The 20,469-nt window shown below is 45.9% G+C and overlaps 1 long non-coding RNA gene across 3 annotated transcripts; it reads right to left on the bottom strand.

The window, feature by feature from the left end:
- Positions 1 to 10,266: 10,266 nt before the first annotated feature.
- Positions 10,267 to 20,430, bottom strand: LOC127671692 (uncharacterized). 3 transcript variants are annotated; one of them, XR_007974782.1, is made up of 4 exons: positions 19,783 to 20,430; positions 17,189 to 18,125; positions 14,131 to 14,373; positions 10,267 to 10,951 (listed from the first exon to the last, which is right to left on the bottom strand). It is a non-coding gene; the product is annotated as an uncharacterized LOC127671692 (long non-coding RNA). The 3 variants fall into 3 exon arrangements; XR_007974780.1 differs by having other exon boundaries at positions 14,188 to 14,373; XR_007974781.1 differs by lacking the exon at positions 17,189 to 18,125 and having other exon boundaries at positions 14,188 to 14,373.
- Between the last annotated feature and the right edge of the window lie 39 nt (positions 20,431 to 20,469).

Raw genomic sequence — 20,469 nt, 5'->3', positions numbered from 1 at the left:
CCAGGGAGTGGCGCTATTTCGATGTGTGGCCTTGTTGGAGTAGGTGTGTCACTGTGGATGTGGGCTTTAATACCCTAGTCCTAGCTGCCTGGAAGCCAGTATTCTGCTAGCAGCCTTCAGATGAAGATGCAGAACTCTCAGCTCCTCCTGTGCCATGCCTGCCTTATCCACCATGATGATAATGGACTCAACCTCTGAAGCCAGCCCCAAATAAAATGCTGTCCTTATAAGAGTTGCCTTGGTCATGGTATCTGTTCACAGCAATAAAACCGTAACTAAGACACCAAGCATGATAATTAACAGAATTAATTACCTCCCAGAGTCCTGGAATGACAAACACGTACCAACATACTCTTCCCACCCGCCATTACTACTCCAAGGCTCAAAAATGTTGTCAGTCTCTTTGTGCTCTGGTGTCAAATGCCAGCACTAGGCTGAGGTTCACAGTGGCTTGCTCACATGACTGACACATGTGACTAGCTGCTGCTTGAGAGCTCTATTGACCACTACACTCGGCCGCTCCAGCATGAAGAGCCTGCACAGCGGCTGGCTTTCCCAAGCATGTGTCCCCAGTCCAGGCAGAAGTGCTCGGAGCTTTGTCTGGTGTAGCCTCGGACTCATGTGGTGTCAGTTAGCTTCTTTCAGATGGACAGCTGTGAACTCACCCAGGACGAAGCGTCACAAGATATGTCAGTGTGGGGGATGCTTGGCCACATCCTGCTAGGAAAATGGTGTCGTCATACATGTAAAAGTTCTCCATACTATTGCCTGGGCTCTCCTGGAACTCAAGGCAATTCTTTGGCCTCTGCCTCCCAAGTCCTGGGGTTTACAAGTGTGGGCCATAAAACTTTTTTTTAAAAAAAAAAGATATTTATTGAGCTGCTAGAATAAATTATTTTTCTCTGTTGATACTAGACATTGTCTTCAGATGATCTTTTCCATAATTGTTGTTTCCTTTTTAGAAAATTATGCTGGGGATCAAATCCAGGGTCTTAGACAGGATAAGCAAGTACTCTCCCCAGAGGCATAACCAGCCCCTCACTGGGGGAATCTAAGCAGGGGCTCTACCACTGAGCCACACCCAAGCCCCTCACTGGGCGGGGGTGTCTAGGCAGGGCTCTACCACTGAGCCATGCCCCCAGCCCCATTCTTAGAGCTCTGATGAATGTTTACTAATCATACAACTATAATTCCCAGCTCTGTTCTCATTCTACTATGCCTTCCTACACTATCTAACTGGTCTCTGCTGATATATTTTGCATGTGCCTTCCACTTAAAAATGTTATTAATTTTCAATTTCTTTGTGATGATTGTCTTGTCTGCATGTGTCAGTGCACCAGGTCTGTGCTTGGTGGCCATGGAGGCCAGAGAGGAGCGTCAGATCCCTTGGAACTGTAGTTGCAAGCTATGATCCACCTTGTACATATGCTGGGAACTGAATCTGGGTCCTCTGCAATAATAACAAATATTTTTAACTGATGAGCCATATCTTGAGTCTTCTCTTTATCTTCCACTTGAAGAGATTTCTCGTTTTAAAACCCGTATGAGGGGCCTGGCACGCTAGGCTACTACTGAACCACACCTCCAGGCTCCAAATTCTTGAAACACAGCTGTGGTGGTTTGAATAGACCCATGTGTCTGAATAGGTTTGCCCGTAGGGAGTGGCACTGTTAGGAGACGAGGCCTTACTGGAGGAAGAGTGGCTTTGCTGGACACAGTGTGTCACTATGTCGGGGACTCCTATGCTCAAGCTCTGCCAAGGTGACATCAGAGTCTCCTCTTAGCTGCCTTTGGATCAAGATGTCGAGCCCTCGGCTGCTCCAGCACCATGTCTGCCTGCAGGCCACCATGCTTGTCACCAGGATGATCATGGATGAACCTCAAACTGTAAGCCAGCCCCAATTAAATATTTTCCTTTATAAGAGTTGCCTTGGTCATGGTGTCTCTTCACAGCAGTAAAACCTTAACTAAGGCAACAGGATAGTGAACCAAAAAAAAAAAAAACAAAAAAACAAAAAAACAAAAAAACATGTATACTATTTTTTTTAATTTTGGGGCAAAACAAAAAACAAACAACAAAAAATTCAAACAAACAAAAATGTTGGGGCAAATGACTTAACCTCTGGAGCCATCTCACTGGCCCATGGACGCTGTTTAAACCACGTGTTTTTGAGTATTTCAGAATGTATCAAAAGCCACCTGATACAGGAGGAGTAAACTGTTTTTATCTTTATCTGTGAACTTCACAGAAGGGGAAGACATATTTTTAAGATTTGTTTTCTAATTTTATGTATATATGAGTACACTGTGGCTGTCTTCAGCTATACCAAAAGAGGCCGTCAGATCCCATCACAGATGGTTGTGAGCCACCATGTGGATGCTGGGAATTGAACTCAGGACCTCTGGAAGAGCAGTCAGTGCTCTTAACTGCTGAGCCATCTCTCCAGCCCCAAGACTGTCTTTCTTAACACGAGTATGATCATCACCCATATCAAGGCTAAGATGCTGTAGTCCTTTGTTTGCTGATTTATCCATTCCTTCACCTATCCATCCATCCATTCATTCCTCTATCTATCCTTTCCTTCATCTATCTATCCACCCATCCATCCCTTCATCTGTCTATCCATTCATCCATTCATTTATCTATCCATCCTTCCCTTCATCTGCCCATCCATCCATCATCCATCCATCCATTCATCTACCATCCATTCATTCATCTACCATCCATTCATTCATCTATGCATTCCTTCATCTATCCATCCATCCCTTCATCTGTCTATCCATTCATCCATTCATCTATCCATCCATCCCTTCATCTGCCCATCCATCCATCCATTCATCTATCCATCCATCCCTTCATCTGCCCATCCATCCATCATCCATCCATCCATTCATCTACCATCCATTCATTCATCTATGCATTCCTTCATCTATCCATCCATCCCTTCATCTGCCCATCCATCCATCATCCATCCATCCATCCATCATCCATCCATCCATTCATCTACCATCCATTCATTCATCTATGCATTCCTTCATCTATCCATCCATCCCTTCATCTGCCCGTCCATCCATCCATTCATCTATCCATCCATCCTTTTTTTTCACCACCCATTACTTAGGCTCTCAGTGCCATACATATACACACAGGTTGTAAGACAGTGAAATCAAGAAACTCAGCTAGACATAGTAGCACATATCTGTAGTTCCGTTTACTCAAGAGGCTGAGACAGTAAGATTGCTTGAGACCAGGAGTATGAGGTCAGCATAGGCAGTACACCCAGACTTTATTGGGAGGGGGGGCTGGAGAGATGGTTAATTGGTTAATTAATTAAGAGCACTATTTGCTTTTGGAGAGGACTCAGGTTCAGTTCCCAGGACCCACATAGCTGCTCACAATTGTCTAATTCCAGCTCCAGGAGATCTGATGCCTCTGCTGGCCCCTTTGGGCACTACACACATATGGTGCACAGACATACAGGAAGGCAAACGCTTATACACGTAACATAGAAACACATAAATTTAAAAAACAAAAAGATCTCATCCAAAACAAGATGGATCTCATATAACCTAAAGTGCAGTTTTAGCGTTGGAATAGCCGTTCTTGATAATAAGGTACGGAGAAGAATGCACTGCCATGCCAGTTGGATTTATGTCTGAGCCGTTTGGGAGAACAGTATCAATTTGGAGCTTCATCTTAACATGATAAATGAAAATAAATTCCAGATGGACTTGGGTAAAATGTGGGTAGAATATTGCACAATAAAAGCACTGAAGATGAAATAAATATTTAATAACCTCTGGGTACAGAAAGAGTTTCTGTACTACAAAGTGTGAGAATGAATTGCTAAAAAAAAGATGGATGCATTGGACTGTGTGAAGAGCTGACTCTTCCAAATGTCTAAGAAGAACATGCTTAACAATATAAAGTTAATAAATAATAGGAAAACAAGATAGGAAAAAATGATTAACCCTCTAAGTATAATGAAGATGTTAATAAATTGATGTGAAATTAATAAAAAAAAAAAAACCACTAACCCAAAATAAAAATGGACAAAGGTAGGAGATCACAAAAGAAATAAATAATTTTCCCATGCCCAGATCTTCAAAATAGTGATTGCTTGGATAGAGCATAGACCAGGGTTGTCAACCCTTGGGTCGCGACCCCTCAGGGTCCAGGAGCCCTTTCACAGGGGTCGCATATCAAATATCCTGCATACTAGATATTTACATTACAGCTCATGACAATAGCAAAAATATTATTACAAAGCAGCAATAGAATAATTTTATGGTGTGTGGGGAGGGTCATCACAATGTGAGGAACTGGATTAAAGGGTCCCAGCATTAGGAAGGCTGAGAACCACAGACATAGATGAAAAGGTCGAAATTGAGTGTAACCCTCTGTGATATTCAAATAAGGGTTACACAGATACTGAGATAATCCTTTGTCACTGGCAATGTGGTTCCCGAAGCCCAGGTTGCAAGATACTTCTTATCCATTCACACGGAGGCAGTGAAAGGCCAGTGATTGGAGGGGAGAGAGGAGGAGGAGCTAAGGGAAGCGAGGGGCAGAGAGAGAAAGAGGGAAAGGGCTGGGTGGACCAGACAAGCCAGGCTGAGAAGGAGGCGCAGATATCCAGATGGCTTCAGACTTATTTCTGGTGTTTTGGAGAGGTTAGAAAATTAGGATAAGACTTTATCATTGTAAATTGGCATTATGTAATTTGGAGTTTTATATACATAAAGATATTTGGTTAACTATTGAGGTTTAAGAGTCACGCTTTACCGGATACTTGGAAGGAGTGGTGCAGAGGCCTGGTGGGGTGGAACTCTTTAACTATTACCCACTACACTGCCGAGAGTGAGACCCTGCTCCCACGGCTGGGTATGAGTGGGCTGTTTAAGAGAAAGACAACAAAGACTAAAGATGTGTGCACCTGTCACTCTGTTGTTCGTGTTTGCAGGAAGCCAGTCTCTGGGAGCAATTTCCACACAAATGGAAAGATCTCATTCAAAGACGTTCATATATCATTTTAAAATGAAAATATTTGATATGCTAAAAATACAATATGATTTTTAAAACAACGTATTTGGACAGAACAGGACCCAGAGCATGTGTTTACATATAGTGTGCATATAATATATCATAAAAGGAGATTTATTCAACAGTAGCCATTTCCACACAAATGAGGCAAGAACCAGGCGGCTATTCTGTCCAGGGAGCCGGCGATTTAGGAGTCCTAATCCGGAACTGAAGGCTTGGATCCCCGGAGAGTCACTGCCTTCGAGTCTGAGCTGGAAGCTGACTGAACTGGAATCAAATGGCAACAACAACAGATGCGATCACTCAGGGAAAAGAAGAGGCGGCCAGGACGCGCCGCTTCCTTTAGGACCTCTCTAGAGTGGGCTGCCCGCCCGTGGGTGCTGCTGACCGAGACGGCGATCCTCCAGCTTGTCCCACTTTGATCCTGTTGCTGAGATAAGCACCATGACCAAAAGCAGCTTGGGGAAGGAAAGATTTACTCGGCTTGTGCGTCCTGATCAGTCTGCCATACAGGAAGGTCAAGGCAGAAACTCAGGTAGGAGCAGGCAGAGGTTGGACCACGGAGGGAAGTTGCTTGCCGGCTTGTGGCTTGTCCGCAGGCTCACAGACTGCCCGCCCACCCAACAGTGCGCCTACAGTGGGCTGGGCCCTCTCTCATCAACCATTAATCAAGAGGTTTTCTCTTCCCAGGTATCCCCATACACTCACAGACACACTCACTGATACACTCTCAGACACACACACACACACACACACACACACACACACACACACACACGGGGGCGGGGGGGAGGAGGAAAGATTACATAAACTGCAGAGTTTAATACTATTTCAGTTTCCAGGCATCTACTGGGGACTTGGAAAGTGTCCCCACATAGACAAGAGAGACAGCTTCAGGGCAGTCGAAGCATTCGATAGGAAGTCCACGGAGTCAGTGGTCTGCCTGGTCTGTGTCCCTCTCTGGCCCTGCCATCCCTAGCGGAGTGTCCAGGCCGGTCTGGTCTGGTCTGGTCTGGTCTGGTGTAGGATGGCTCTCACCGTGTCTGTGTTGCGGGAAGTAGAAAGCGAAGAGAGAAAGTGGATCCAATCAACTCTACCGCTTTTCTAAATACAGATGAACTGAGAAATGAAATCTTAGCCTTAAGTGTATTCTGCCCCAAGGACTGAAAGGGTTGCCTCTCTGGTGACTTTCCAAGACAGAACCAATGTAGGACAGAGACGTCGGCTCATGGAGGAACTCCGAAGAGGATGAAGCTGTATTTTCAGGTTAGCACAGTTGGTCCGGGGGGGGGGGTGTGAAATACAAAAACAAAACAAAAGAAAACAACAAAACAACAAAACAAAAACAACAAACTCAAGCCTCAGTAGATAATGTTGCGCGCCCCAGTGTGCACCTGTAATGCCAGTCGCCTGCACTAGGGAGACCCAGGAAGGACAATGATGAATTTGAAGCCTTTCTGGGATCTATTCAGTGAGAGCCCAGCTTAAAAAACTAAACCAAACAACCAAAATGGAGGTGGTGGTGCTGATGGTGGGTTTTGTTTTGTTTTGTTTTGTTTTTAACCAGGATTCTCTGTGGAGCCCTGGCTGCTCTGGAACTCATGCTGTAGACCAGGGTGGCCTCAGTCTCACAGAGATCTGCCTGTCTCTGTCTCCTGAGTGCTGGGATCAAAGGCATGTGCCACCACCTCCTGGCCTAAAGTCTGCTTTCATTCAACATTACCTTGGAGAGGTAAATCCAGTGCTCCATTGTGCGACTCTATCACAGCATGTCGTCATCCTGCAATGGTTGTTGGACTGGACGTCCCGTCTGCAGCCGTCCGTAGCGTCCGTGTATCTCGGGTACAGAAGAGGCAGAAGCACAATGTCAAGTTGGCTTTGAAAGTGGCAGGGGGTTGGGGAGATGGCCCAGTCAGCAAACTGCTTCCTGTGCAAGGCTGACGACCTGAGTTCGGATCTCCAGCATCCACAGAAAAGCAAGGTCTGGGGGCGCACGCATGAAAGTCTAGTGCTGAGCAAGTGGGGACAGACAGATCTCTGTGGCTTAACGACTAGCCAGGCAAGTGCCAGGTTCAGTGAGAGACTGCCTCAAAAAATAAGGAGACATCTGACATCAACCTCTGCTTCCACATGCATGGGAGCATGTGCACACACACATACATGCATACACATATATACATGTACACACATATGTATGTGCACATATATACACATGCATATACACATGTATACCCACATACACATGTGCATGTGCATATACATATACATACACACATACACATGTGAGAGTGAACATATACATGAGTGAGTACACACATGCATAGATACATATACACATGTACACAGATGTATACACAAACACACATGTGCATGTGTACACACATGGGTGAGTGCACATATACACACATACACACATGCAGATACACTTATGCACATATACACATGTACATACATGTACATACTCACATGTATACACAATCACACATATGCATGTGCATACACATATATACACATGGGTGAGTGCACATATACACACATATACACATGACACATGTACATACACACATATACATGTGCACATGCACACATGGGTGAGTGTACACATACATACATTCATGAGTACACATGACACACATACACAGATCTGCTCAAGTGTACATACACACATGCACACACCTGCTCGAGTGTACATACACACATACCCACACGGGTGAGTGCACACACATATATACACATACACATATACACACATGCACACATGCATACACATGTGCATGAGTGCACATTCACACACAAACTTGTAAGTGCACACATACACACACATGTGCTAAGCTACTGATGCTCTTCAGCCTTTTGTGGCTGTTCTGTCTTTGCATCTTTATCACACCTGATGTTATCAGACCACACAATCTGCCATCTGTAGGGGTAGAAGGAAGGGTGGGACTGGTTCTGTTTTCCACTGAAGTCAAGCCTCTTTTAAAAAATCATTTGAATTCATACTTTGTGTGCATACTTTTTAATAATACACACTGGGATTAAAAATACTTATTTTTATTATTTTAAATCAGATGTGTGTGTGTGTGTGTGTGTGTGTGTGTGTGTGTGAGAGAGAGAGAGAGAGAGAGAGAGAGAGAGAGAGAGAGAGAGAGAGTATATGCATGAGTATAAGTGGCCCAGGAGTCTAGAAGAAAGTGTTAAATCACAGGAAATAGAGTTACCGGTAGTTCAGAAGCCTCCTGATGTGGGGCTTGAATTCAGACCCTCTGCAAGAGTGGTATGTTCTCTTAACTGCAGAGCCATCTCTCCAGCCTGGAAAGATTAAGTTTTGAGGCTGCTCAATTGATAGCGTGTATCTAGCATGTGCCAAGCCCTGGGACTGATTCCCAGCCACATATAAAGTTAAGCATGGTGCTGCCCCCTTGTAATCTCAGCACCCGGGACAGAGAGGCAGGTGGATCTCTGTGAGTTTGATGATGGCTTGGTGGACATAGAGAGTTCCAGGCTAACAAGTGCTACAGAGTGACACCTTGGCTCAATAAATAAAAATAATAAAATGATTGGGACACATGGTTCAGGGGCGGAGCCCTTGCCTGGCGTCCAGAAGTGGAACTCCCATAGACTTGACAGGAGCTGCAGTAACTCCTGGCCATTTGTTTTTTGAGACACAGTTTCACTATGGATCCCAGGCTGTCCTCAGACTCACAGCAATCCTCCTGCTTCTGCTGGGGTTATAGGCATGTATATAATCCTGGCCAGCATAGAAATAATTTTTAAAATTACATTTATTTTAAAATATTTATGTATCGTGGGGTAGGGTGTTAGCATGCGCGTGAAGGCTCATGGGAGTGTGCATGCTCCAGCACGTATGTGGAGGCCAGAAAACTGCTGGAGTCAGTTCATATCCACTCTGTGAGCCTTGAAGCTTGGACTCTGGTTGTCAGGACTTTCTCTCTCTCTCTCTCTCTCTCTCTCTCTCTCTCTCTCTCTCTCTCTCTTTCAATTTCTTTTTCTTTTTTTTTTTCCTGAGGCGGGATCTGGTAGCCCTAGGTGTTCTGAAACTTGCCTTGTAGACCAGGTGGACCTCCAAACCGGAGGTCCGCTTGTGCTGTGGTTAGAGGCATGCACCAGTACACCCATCTGTGAATTCCCAATGCTAGTCAATGTATCGATTATCACTTTATTATAATCAGTATGGCGGGGAGTTGACTCAGAACTGATTTTCTTCCTTAATGTATTCTACATTATCCTTAATTGCTTCCCTGTCATGTCCGGGGACATGAATACAATCCACCTATAATTAATGTATGTTTTAGATGCACATTGGCCACAGTACATGCATGGAAGCAGAGGACAGCTTGCAGGAGCTGGTTCCCCTTTCCACTGTGTGGGTCCTGGGATTGAACTCAGGTCCAGATCCTCAGACTTGGTAGCGAGTGCCTCTACCTGTTGAGCCATCTTGCCAGCCCCAGAGTCATTTTTAACCATTTGTCCAAATTAGATTAGCCCACTGTGGTGGTTTCAATATGCTTGACCCACAGGAAGTGACACTATTAGGAGGTGTGGCCTTGTTGGGATAGGTGTGGCCTTGTTGGAGGAAGTGTGTGACTGTGTAGGCCGGCAGAAGAGTCAGTTTCCTGCTGCTGCCTTCAGATCAAAGTATAGAACTCTCGACCTCTCTACATCTGCTTGCACACTACCATGTGCACACACACATTTCCCGCCAACATGGTAATGGACTAAACCTCTGAAACTGTGAGCCAGCCGCAGTTAAATGTTTTCTTATATAAGAATTACCTTGGTCATGGTATCTCTGCACAACAACAAAACCCTAACTAAGACACTTACTTACTGAGAAGACCATCTTCCCCCCCCCAGGTCAGGTGGCCAAGTATGTGTAGAGAGACTTCTAGACTTTATTCTGTTCAAGGTCACCCACAACCATGTTAATTCCCATAGCTTTACAGTAGGCTTTTTTTTCTTCTTTTTGTGAATGTGTGTGTGTTTGTGTATGATACATGTATGTGTGTGTTCATGCATGTAAATGCCCTAGGCATACACACACTACAGCACACATGTGAAAGTCAGAGAGTAACACTGGGTGTCAGTCTTTGCTTTCTATCTTAAGACAGCATTTTTGTTTGTTTGTTTGTTTGTTTGTTTGTTTGTTTGTTTGAGACAGGGTTTCTCTGTGTAGCCCTGGCTGTCCTGGAACTCACTCTGTAGACCAGGCTGGCCTCGAACTCAGAAATTCACCTGCCTCTGCTTCCCAAGTGCTGGGATTAAAGGTGTGCGCCACCACTGCCCAGCCAAGATGGCATTTTTAAAGATGTATTTATTATTATATGTAAGTACACACAGCTGTCTTTGGACACACCAGAAGAGGGTGTCAGATATCATTATGGATGGTTGTGAGCCACCATGTGGTTGCTGGGATTTGAACTCAGGACCTTTGGAGATTGTTTTATTGTTAAGTATGTATCTATGTGTGGGTGTGTGCATGGGAGTACAGGTCCCTACAGAGGCCAGAGATGTTGGGTCCCCAGGTCCTAGATTTACAATTGGTTGTGATGTGGATTCTTGGACATGACCACTGGTCTTCCACAAGAGCAGTCCACAGCTGAGCAGTCTCTCCATCCCCCTGCTTTCTTGTCTATAGACTTCAGGGTCTCTTCTGCCTCTGTCTTCCATGCCTCCGTAGGAGACCTGGGATTGGGGATGCATGCTGCCTCAGCCGGCTTTACATGGGTGTGTGGGGGGTCTGACCCCAGGTCTTCACACTTGCGCGCCATGATTTTCCGCCAAGGAGTCTTCTCCCCAGCCCTCCAGAAGGTCTTGATATCAGGTAGCCTGAGACCTCCCGCCTTGTTCTTTCTTCCAAGCGTCTTTGTTTCACTTGACTCTGTATTTCTGTGTAAAATACAAGTTCCAAAGAGAGAGGAGAAAAGTTTTCTCATTTGGATTACAAAGCCACCAAGTACATAGATTGAAACTGACATCAACCCAATAAAATGATATATCACACTATTTATTTAGGGTTTTTAATTTTAAAAGTCTTTTTTAATAAAGTTTCTTTGTACAGGCTTTTCATCTAGTTTATTAGATTTATAACTAGATATTTGACCATTTATAGTCATGTAAGTGGTTATTTTTCTTTGCTTTCGTTTGGTTTGTGGCCAGTACATAGCAATAAAATTGATTTTTGTAGATCGATTTTTGAATTTCATTAGCCTACCTAAATTCTACTATGAATTTTTAAGAAGTTAGTTTACTGAGCCTACTGTAAGTTCTTCTAAAACCCAAACCTTATTATCTCTGAATAATGCTGCTGATAACTTTCACCTGTTTTTATTTTTTATTTTACGTGTGGGGGTATTTTTGTCTGCACATCTGTCTGTGCATCACATGTGTGGGACCCAGAAGAGGACAAAGGATCCCCTGGGAATGAAGCTACAGACAGCTGTAAGCTGACATGTGGGTGCTGGGAATCGAACCTGGGTCCTCTGTAAGAACAGCCAGTGCTCCTAACCCCTGAGCCATCTCTCCAGCCCTTACTTTCACCATCTTGTTTTGTGGCAACCTTAAAGTGTTCAGGATCAAATCAACAGACACAGCAGACCTCACTCCGATTCTTAGAAGAAAATGCCTCAGTGTTTGCACAGAAGTGTAAGCTATAGCTCTCAGAATACTGGTCATCAAGTTAAGAGGTTCACATCTGTTCTCTCTTTGCTGATATTATTTTTGAAGCAGGGTCTCAAGTATTCTAGGCTGGACTCAAACTGACTATGTAGCAACAGGAACCGTAAAACAATCCTCCTGTTTCTCTCTCTGGACTGCTGGGCTTGCAACATATGCTGTCACACTCAGTTTCATGAGGTGCTAGAAATCAAACTGAGGACTTTTGCAAGTCCCTCTATCAGCTGAGCTCAGCCCGTTTGCTGGGAATTTTAATCACAAGTGGATGTTGAATTCCTCTGATGCTTTTACTTCTCCGCATCTGTTGAGGTAAGCACATGATTCCTCTCATTATGCTGATAATGTGCTGATTTACATTCATTGGTTTTCCAATATTTAACCAAGCTCCTACTGTTTATAAAAAGCCTTTATTATAGGGCTGGAGAGTTGGCTCAGCAGTTAAAAGCCTACTTACTTACTGTCTCAAAGAGGATCCAGGTTCAGTTCCTAGCACCCGCGTTGGGAGGTCAGGAGGCTCACAACTGCTTGTCTATCCCGCTGTAGGGGAATCTTCTGACCTTTGGAAATACTGCATTCAAGTGCCCAAGCCCATATACAGATATACATGCATGTAAAAATAAAATGTTTTGGTGGCTGGAGAAATGGTTCGGTGGTTAAGAGCACCGGCTCTTCCAAAGGACCTGGGTTCAATTCCCAGCACCCGCATGGCTGCTCACAACTGTCTCTGATTCTTATTCCAGGGGATCCAACGCCCTTTGCATCACCCTTGAGTGCACTAGGAACACACATGTGCACAGACAAGATCACCACACCCATAAAATAATTAAAAAAATAATCGTTTGTATTAGGTGTATTAATTGTATAAGACAGTGGATTTCATGATATTTTCATGTGTATATCTAATGAAATCAGCCCACTCTCTCTTGCCTTCCCCCATTCCTGCTGACCCTTTTTCCCAGCTAGTTCTTCTATTTTATTTTATTTTTCAAGATTGATTTTGGCAGGGCAGGGAGATCCACAACCTTCACCCCGGTACCTGAAGGATCTCTATAGATGGTAATAAGAGTAGTGTAGTGGGAGATCTGCCCAATCTAGGCTTATACCTTGTTTTGTTAACTGATTGAGTTGAGATTTCTTTTACCGGAGAATTGGGTTGGAAACAAAGTAGCAACAGATCTCTGTAAGTTCAAGGCCAGACTGGTCTACACAGGGAATTCGAGGGCAGATAGTCCAGGGTATGTAGGGAGACCTTGCCTCAAAAGAAACCAAAAGAAAAATAAGAAAGATTTATATTATTTTATATTTTATGTGTACGTGTGCTTTTCGTGTGCTGTGTATGTGTGTGTGTGTGTATGTGTACGCATACATGCATACATGTACCTGATACCTGTGGAGGCTGGCAGAGGGCATTGATGTTACAGATGGACTGAAGTTACCACACGATTATAATTCATTGTGTGTTTCTTGGAATCAAACCCAGGTCCTCTGTAAGAGCAGCAAGTGCTCTTAACCACTGAGTCATCTTTCTAGCCCTCTTCCACCTCTCCCTTCTTCCCTCCTTCCCCATTTCTCTTTCCCTTCCCCCTCCTTCCCCCTCCATCCTAGATGAGTTTAACTAGGGTTCCTCACAGGAGCCTGGGTGCGGGAGTTATTTACAGGCACCTTACCAGAGGCTACAACACTGAAGAAAGAGTCTCTCCTTTCCCAGTAACCATTAACTGCCCTGAGATTCTCAAAGAGGGGCGGAGTCTCACAATCCCTCCCTCTTTCAGAATGGAATGTTGTTGGGGCCAAATACTGTACAAACCCTGTGCAGGTAATCTAAGCAGCGGAGAGTTCAAGAGCTCAATAGGACACTTCCGCCGTGGTTCCACCCCTTCCACTCCCTCTTCAGTAAAGTTCTCTGAGCTTTGACGGGGTAATATAGGCTGAAAATTCAGCAGTCGACTTATTCTCAACACTTTGATCAGTTATGAGTCTCTTCAGTAACCTATAGCCCAGCACAAAAGGGAAGGTACTCTGACCCCCAATTTGTGGGCATAGACATAGTGATCTAAGAGGGGAATCTAATGAGCACATAAAGCCCACTCAGCAAAACAGCAACAGTGCCTGACTTAGTACAGCCCTTGTCCTGATTTTGAACAGTTTTTACAGTGTGAATCCCCCCCCCAGGAGTGGGTATCAAATCTAATCAAAAAGATATTGGTTACTCACAACATAACATTCGTGCCACTATCCCACGCGCGTGCGGCACGTTTTGTCTGGCAGGTCTATAGTATAGCATGCCGGAGGCACAGCTGAGTGAGACCCCTCTATCCTAACAGCCTAGAACACAATACTCTCTGGCCCTATGAAAGCAAGCCAGCAGGGGGAAGCTCCCAACTTGTTCTAACCTGGTCTCTCTCTGTCCTGCAACCAAGCATGTGGTATCTTCAGCAACAGGGTCTTACCACACAGTTCTGTTGGTCATCCTGGAGCAATAGTAGTAAACTGTGTTGTTTTGTGGGGCCTCCGGGGGCTTCCGTGGTGAAGAACTCATGGGGTGGGGTAGCCCAGTAGCCCATTGCAGCTGTGCAGTCTTGCTGTGACTTGAGTCCGATCTATTTGAAGATTGTAGGTATCCTCTTCTTCTGGATCTGTGAAAAACCAGTTAGACATGCTCTTTTATCCTGAATAGCTTTCGTATTTTTATCTCTACTGAATTTCAGACTAGCCTTTTTTTTTTTAGAGCTTTCATTTCTGTTAAATATATCCATTGAATTTTAATTTTGGTATTGTACTTTTTGTTTCTAGAATGGCTTTTTTTTTTTTTTGCATTTCCTCTGCTTTTTATGGTTTCTAATTCTCTGCGAGACCTTTTATTTTTTTAAGGTTTATTTTTATGTTCTAATTATGCATCTCTATGTACATCTGTGGGTATACATCTTTTTTAACCTACTTTTAATAAGGGTTCAACCTCTCCTCTAGCCCACCACCCACAGCAGAGGTTGTGGAACAGAAAAGTTATTAGGATGTCGGGGATGGGGACCTGTTCAGCAATAGCTCTTTGGGGGTGCGCTCCATCTTCTTGGGCAGCAGTTTAGTTTTGTAGCAAACACCAAATACAACTCAGCAGCTGCAGAGCAGTACTCTGGGCGGGCAGACACCAGGCACGAACCGGCAGCTACAGTCCAGTCCTTCCAGCAGGCAGACCCCAGGCAGCTGCAGTTCAGTCCTGAGGAATCCACCAGGTTCGCCAATCAGCCTGAGGCGAGGCTGCAGAAGTGGCCAGCTGCCGCAGGAACCTCATGAGCAGTTCTTGGGAGAGCTTCTCTCAAAGATGGCGTGACCACACGTTGAACTCAACGTCGACGTAAGGTGAACCAATACATGTGTGTAGTTAGGAAAGAACAGTGAGGTGGAGCAAATCAGACCGATGCTCGGTTCTCGTCTCCCATGATCTGTGGGGCCATATTTATACTCCTTCACCATGGGTCCTTTCACATGTTAGCTGTATCAAAATGTCCTTTCACCCGTGTCTGCTTTAGGAAAACATTCTTTCACGTGTTTGCCTTAGGAAGACATCCTTTCACCTGTGTGATACAAATGGCTTTCCAAAGAACCCGTAAGTCTCTACTTCAAGTATCTGTGTGTATTGTGGAGGCCAGAGGTGGGCGTGGGATCCCGGCAGCTGGAGCCGCAGACAGTTGTGAGCTGCTGGATGTCGTAACAAACATGGGTTCCTTGCAAAAAAAAAAAAAAAAAAAAAAAAAAAAAAAAAAAAAACCGTGTGCTCTTAGCCAGAGCTGGGCCATCCCTTGAGACCCTTGACAGGGTTTTTGGACTACTGGTCTGTTGTTTGTCTTGAGACAGGGTCTTGTGGCTGGCCTGAAATTTGTGAGGTAGCCGAGAGTAACTTTGAACTCCTGACCCTCCTGCCTTTGATTCCTGAGGTCTACTCCACCTCTCGAGTTGGTAGTGCTAGGCTCAGAAGCAAGGCTTTGTAACTGTTAGGCAATCAATTAACCAACATTCCCAGCCTGTGACATCTCATTCCTAGTGTCTTTAGTAATTATTGCTTCCATTTCCTGTTGAGGCAAAGTCTCCCTATGTAACTCACACTGTGGGGCCCAACTCTCAAATCCCCTTCCCTGCCTCCTTGGATTACAGATGCTTGCTGTGGCACCCACTGACCAGGGAAGCAAATACTTAACTTTATTTTAAAAAGAGAGAGAGAGAGAGAGAGACAAGCTGGGCGGTGGTGGCGCACGCCTGTAATCCCAGCACTTGGGAGGCAGAGGCAGGGGGATTTCAGAGTTGGAGGTCAGCCTGATCTATAGAGTGAGTTCCAGGACAGCCAGGGCTATAAAGAGAAATCCTGTCTCGGAAAAACCAAGAAAACAAAACAAACAAAACAAAACAAAAGACAAAATCCTCCTAAGCCATCAGCCCTGCCCCCTCTGGGCAGTGTTAGCTCTCTTTCCGTTTCCTGCCAGCGTGAGACTTCCAGTTCCACATCTCTGCTGCCCCAGAGTGGGCCAGCTTTTCAACTAGGGGTGCGGTGGTGTCCCGTGTCCCGCTGACCTCTCACATGAATTTCTCTAGTGACTAATAGCTGGTCTTCGCTCCCGCTGCCTGCCCACCAGGGCCCCTTGGCAGATACGTCCGCTGCAGAGTGAAACCCTGTCTCAAAAAACCAAAAGCCAAACCAACCTCTTGTCCACTCAGGTAAAGCCAGGCTCCACTCCTGGCGTCAGAAGCAGGAGTGGGATGGTCAGCATAAGCCTGAGGTTATCTTGGGCTGTGTAGGTTGAGATACTGACTCAAAAAAAGAAACCAAACCAGTATGTAGGCATTTGGTGCATGCTGGTAACTCTGGAATTCCAGACGTGGGGACAAAAGGATCAGAAAGTTCAAAATCATCTTGGCTACATAGTGAGCCCAAGGCCAGCATGGGATCCTTGAAAAAGAAAATCAAAGCCGGGTGGTTGTGGCGCACGCCTGTAATCCCAGCAGTCTGGGAGGCAGAGACAGAGGCAGGTGCATTTCTGAGTTCGAGGCCAGCCTGGTCTACAGAGTGAGTTCCAGGACAGCCAGGGCTACACAGAGAAACCCTGTCTCGAAAAAAACCAAATAAAAAAAAAAAATTCGGGTTTTCTCTTTCTCTTTCTCCTCCTCCTCTTCCTCCTTCTCCTCCTCTTCTTCCTCTTCTTTCACCTCCTCTTCCTCCTCCTTTCTTCACCCTCCTCCTCCTCCTCCTCCTCCTCCTCCTCCTCCTCCTCTTCTTCACTTCTTCTCTTCAGTGCTAGAGACACAATCTTGGGCCTTGAACATGGTTAACGAGCACTTTACCACGGGGCCACAGCGGTGGGCCTGTTTTTCTGTTTTTCAAAGCTTCACGGGGCTGCTACAGGGCAGATAGATTGTGGCCCCTGCAGACCCAGCAGAGTGCTGGGGTCTGTGGGTTTTTACCTTCCGCAGCTCTTGGTCTGCTACCGGGAGAGGTTGGTCATCTAGACCTCAGCCCAGCTTCCTGCAGCAGGGCACCATTGTAGAGCACAGCCCATCAGAAGATGTCTCTCACCACATCTTCTTTCTTCATCCAAAGATAGAACCTGAGCATCATCTGGCCCAGAGACCAGCAGAGGTCTGCTTTCTGTGGCTTGGGCCTGCAGATGTATGCACTGTATAAATATTGCAAGATGCCGTTTCTGAGCCGGCCGTGGGGATTCGTGTCTTTAACACATGAGAGGTTAAAACATGAGGACCCTGGGCTCGAGGCCAGCTGAGTTACAGAGTCCTGGGCCATCCTGAGCTACATGACATAACTTTATCTCAGAAGGGGGAGGGGGAGGCAGGCTATAGAGATGGCTCCGTGGCTAAGCCTCATTTGATTCCCAGTTCCCACAAGGCAAGTCCAGGGGCTCTGATGGCCTCTTCTGGCCTCTGAGAGCACCAGGGATACATGTTGATTTAGGCACTCAGACGTATACATAAAAATAAAATAAATAAGGTTGGAGAGATGTCTCAGCAGTTAAGAGCGCTGGCTGCTCTTCCAGAGGTCCTGAGTTCAATTCCCAGTAACCACATGGTGGCTCACAGCCATCTGTAATGGGATCTGATGACTTCTTCTGGTGTGTCTGAAGACAGCTACAGTGTACTCACATACATAAAATAAATAAATATTTAAAATAAAATAGAATAAATCTGAAAAAAAAGGGAAAGCAACATAGATGGGTGGATGGATGATTGGTCTTTTGTGTCCTTGGGTCAGGAAAAGTTCCTCAGTCAGCAAAGTGCTAGACCCATGTAAAAGACTGGGCCTTATAATCTCAAAACCATGATGACAGAGTTGGGAGGATTCCTGGAATAGGGGTGCCCAGCCTGGCCTACTTGATGTTTTTCAGACCTGTGAAAGAAAAAAAAAAGGTAGATAATCCTTAAGAATGACACCTGAGCCAGGCAGTGGTGGCACACGCCTTTAATCCCAGCACTTGGGAGGCAGAGGCAGGCGAATTTCTGAGTGCGAGGCCAGCCTGGTCTACAGAGTGAGCTCCAGGACAGCCAGGGCTACACAGAGAAGCCCTGTCTTGAAAAACTGAAGAAAAAAAAAAAAGAATGACATCTGAATTTGTCCTCTGGCCACATACCCATGCTCAGCCTGTCCTTGGCTTGTACTCCACAAATGTCCATCAATACCTCTCCCTGGGAACCCCCAAACTTCCCACGTCTTAGCAACTAAAGAGGACACCAGAGCTCCAAGGACAGCCCAATCGCTCTCCCACAGGCCACGTTTGCTCTGACTTGGACGGTGCCCTGGTATCTTGGCTGTTCATTGCATGTGTTCTAGAGATAGGACGGGCGTGGCTGGGGTTGGAGGAAGGGATCAGAAGGCTCATGGTGGGAAACTGGGAAACAGGAGAAAGACTTAGAAAGGGGAAACCATAGCTCACCTCTGGACATGCTCATACCACTCCAGAGAGAAATTAGCATGTCGTGAGTACCTACTATGTGTCAGGCAGAGTTTTAATCATCCGCACAAAGTCCTCTGGGGATACTGACCTTGTGTCCTCTGATTCAGGTCCCCATGCTCTACCGCTATTCATGGGTAGAGGGAACCTTGACCCCCCCAGCAGGGCCAGGTCCCTCACTTCCTGTGGCCACACAAAGGTCCTTAACTGACTTAGCTCAGGCTAGCTAGCTCAGGCTTGTATTAAGACGTCTACTGTGCCCAGGAGGCTGCTTTCCCCACCTCTAGCTCTAGACTTTAGAAAGAAACTTTTGGGACCGGAGAGATGGGTCAGTGGTTAAGAGCACTGACTTCTCCCAGAGGTTCTGAGTTCATTTCCCCGCAACCACGTGGTGGCTTACAACCATCTGTAATGGGATCCGATGCCCTCTTCTGGTGTGTCTGAAGACAGCAACAGTGTACTTATATAAATAAAAATAAATAAATAAATCTGAAAGAAAGAAAGAGAGAAAGAAAGAGAAAAAGAGAGGAGAAAGAAAGAAAGAAAGAAAGAAAGAAAGAAAGAAAGAAAGAAAGAAAGAAAGAAAGAAAGAAAGAAAGAAAGAGAGAGACTTTGGGATTCTTTAGGAACCAGACTCAGCTTGATGGGGCAGTAGTGACTGTGATTATCAGAGCCACCTCCCCCACCCCCAGTTCTAGAGTCCCCTCCTCCCAGAGTGGCATTAGCTTCTGTCCCATGACCATCATCCGGCTTCCCCTTTCTCTTGCACCCAGGGTGCTACAGGGCGTGACACGCTGTGTGTGTGTGTGTGTGTGTGTGTGTGTGGTGGGGCTTCCTGCATCTGGCTCTTGCCTAAGGGCTCCAACCTCAGGTTCCTCCTTCTCTAGTCCTCGATTAGGCTCCCACTGGGGACTAAAATAGTCCCAGCCACCTCCCTGTGAGCTCCGCTCTGTCCTGACTCCCGGCTGCCACACCCTCCCCCACTCACCAGCTTAGCCCAGCTTGGCCTAGTAGCCACCACATGGTCACCACCTGCCTCCCCCCAAACCCCAGCTCTGTCTCTGTGGCCTGCACACCTGTGATATGAGTTCTCACCCTTTCCTGTGGCTGTTTTCTCTCTGTATCTTTCTTTCTTTTTCTTCTTCTTCTAAGAGCAAAGCGGCCATCATTAGGTCCTGGGTCTTGTCTGTTTTTCTTTGCTGTGTGGCTGTGGGCAAGTGTCTTTACCTCTCTGTAAAATGGGAGAAAGGCATCAACCCCTGGTGAGTACTGTGAGGATCCAGCGACTTCATGCTTGGGAGCACTGTCAGGAGTGCTCCTGCCGGTGGAGCACTCTCTCCTCCATAGCCTGTGACCATAAGAAGGTAGATATTGAATAATAACTACAGCTGATAGTTACAAGGCTAACGCGTGTCGGACCCTGCTGTACTAACGTCAGTTGGCTGAGACCCCTTGGCCCTGCAATGAAAGTATGATTTTATTCTCCATCTTGTGGATGAAGAAATCGAGGCCCAGAGAGGCTAAGCGACTTGCTCAAGGTTGCCCAGCCAGAAAGAGGCTGAGCTGATTTCTATTATTAACACGCACAGTCCCTCCTGTTACAAGATCTGCCCTCTATTTGGAGATGAAGATGAAGAACTGTCGTGCGTAGCTCTTGTCCTTCTTGTTTAGCCCATTGGGACCATGGCACAGCCCCCCCTCCCCACCTCCCCGCTGCATTCTTTCTGCGGCCATGTCTATGTGTCCCTCCTCCCTGCTGCTGTCCCCTCCTCCTGCTGCCAA

The sequence above is a fragment of the Apodemus sylvaticus genome, chromosome 1 (assembly GCF_947179515.1).
Source record: "Apodemus sylvaticus chromosome 1, mApoSyl1.1, whole genome shotgun sequence".
Taxonomy (NCBI): domain Eukaryota; kingdom Metazoa; phylum Chordata; class Mammalia; order Rodentia; family Muridae; genus Apodemus; species Apodemus sylvaticus.
This window is presented reverse-complemented; position numbering and strand designations above follow the sequence as displayed.